This window comes from Gopherus evgoodei, unplaced genomic scaffold (assembly GCF_007399415.2).
Source record: "Gopherus evgoodei ecotype Sinaloan lineage unplaced genomic scaffold, rGopEvg1_v1.p scaffold_154_arrow_ctg1, whole genome shotgun sequence".
NCBI lineage: Eukaryota > Metazoa > Chordata > Testudines > Testudinidae > Gopherus > Gopherus evgoodei.
In genome coordinates this window covers 37,714-40,185 of record NW_022059817.1, presented here as the reverse complement: position 1 = coordinate 40,185, position 2,472 = coordinate 37,714, and positions in this window count along the sequence as shown.

Sequence of the window (2,472 nt, the reverse complement as noted above, 5' to 3'; positions counted from 1 at the left end):
TAGCTTTGGAGCAACAAGCCAGGACAAGCACACCCACTTTGAGGAGTTCATTAAATTTAACCTCTAGTCCAATAGCTTTCCACCATCCCCAGCCCTCTGGCTAGAAATTTGAGGTAGCCAGAAAGATCCCATATACAATATGGGGAATGGGTTAACTTTTCATGTCCTTGCTTTCAAAGACTGTTGGTATGCAAATTTTAACAACAATTTTTGCAATTAACAGTTTGACCAATGAAGTTTCTTTTCCTTGAGGAAATGCATTAGGCTTTAGTATATAACATTCTTCTGATTTACCCAAACACTTTGTATTCCAAATTGAACAAAACAAGTATCTGCATTTTAATTTAACCTTTTTGTCTGATTTTAAACTAGACTATTTTATAAAAATATTAAACACAAAAATTCCGGCCACAAGACAAGTTCACCACAAGACAGAACATAGAACACAAAACATAATTTCTATTGTGCCAGTAAATGCATGATATGTTGAATGCTGTTCAGCTGGCATCAGTTTTCTCTGATTATCTGAAAGACAAAAAAACAAGAGGTCTACCCACCCTTTCTGGGCAGACAATCATCACTTGAAATATACAAATACCCTTGTTGACTTCAGGCAAAAACAGAGGAATTACCCCATATTTTCTTGTATTTCTTTCATAAGCAGCCCAGGTTTTCAATTACATAACACTGTATACATTCGTCAGCTAATTTAACTAAATTGTTCATTGCAATCATTTGGTTTGGCTATCCAATAATTTCTTTGCCTGTATTTATTTACAAACATTTCACAGACACCAAAAACCTTTTTTCTTTAGCATTTTTACAAAGTTCAACTGCTGTTTTCTCCAGCAACTACAGAGTTAACTTCTCACTCTCCCTTAAATCACTTGCTTGTCTCCCAACAGCCACTTTTATCAACTCAAATCACCATTCCAAGTAAGTCCTGGGTATTTGAAATCCCCATGCTTACACTTACTGACTCCTTCCTTCCACTACACCCTTAAAGTTTTCCAACCTGTTTTCCAGTCTCTCTCTCTGTTGCCTGTCTGCCTGGGCCCGATCCTGCTTTTCTTGCTGAACTGTCCCTTCCATGGGCCCCAACTTGTTCCACTACCAGTTTAGCTAGGAGGGTGGGCTTCTCAACTAGCCCCCACCCTTCCTGGTCTCTTCCCTTAAACATTCTTACTCACAAGATTACCCGAGTCCTCCTTCATGAGGCTTGTCACCTGGACAAAAACACATGACCCATTGGGCAAAGGCCATTTACTTAACATATAATTTAAAGGACTATTCTTAGAGGGTTTACCCAGAGACTCATTCATCTGTTTGATACTTAAACAGAAAAGAGAATTACACAGAGCACAGAGGGAATTACAGTCTAAGCCAGACTTTCCCACTTCTATACACTGACCGCTACAGGGGACGGGACAGAAGGATCTCAATTCAACCTCAGAGCTTTCTTGCACACATGGCTTCCACTCGGAGGAATTACGAACGAGAGGTTCAGTTCCGCCCACACTCATAACGTCCAAATGAACAGAGCAGAAAAACAACAGTAACTGGTTAAACAGAACAGAACCAGAACCAGATAGTGTTTCCTTATCCTATTAGGGCTCACTTTTACTTATGCAATTCTCAACATATAACACCAACAGTACCAAGCAAAGCAAACACAAAATAACAAGGGTAAAACAAATAGATGGTGCAAGTTCTGCAGGGCTCCCTCCTTCTTAATTGCTCACCAAACTGTGACAAATTTCTGTTACCAATCTATCCCTCATGTCAGGTGATCAGGCTGACACTACAGGATCGTTGGGGGAAGATAAAGAAAACACACCATATACCTGAATTTTAAAGCTTCATTAATAAAATATTAAAACAACAACGGAGAGTGTTGGGAACGCTCCCACATTACTCAGGAAAACCTTAATGCCCCAAGCCCCTTTCATACCCACACACGTACGTCCAGACTGGCCACTTCTGTGTATAATGTTCAGAGGAGGGGGAGAGGTGGACAGAAGATTATCCTGTATACAGCTTGTCCAGAATTTCCAACATGCTTTTGCTCTTGGGAGGGCTGTTCTCTTACACCCTGGAATCTCCTGCGGCATCTCTTTCAGAGATTCCAGTCCAGGTCGGCTGCCTGTGGCTTCTTTGGTGTCACCAAGCCACACCGACTCCAGGGTCACAAAGGCACACTTACTGGACAGTTAAGCTTTGCAAATGTAATCTCAGTTCTGTAACTTGTATTGCCTTTGGTTCGCCTCTGTCTATATTTTTTCACAGCCAGCTGGGGCTGAAAGCAGCCCCTCCCTGCACCAAGCACAGTCCGCGCCGATTCCTGACCCTGAATGCAGAGCAACCCCCACCCCTTCCATCCCTGGGCCAAGATGATTTTTAAATTAACCCGTTCCTTTCCTCAATAGACAAATTTGCTCACGCTGTGTCAGGGCTTTTTGATGATTAAACGCT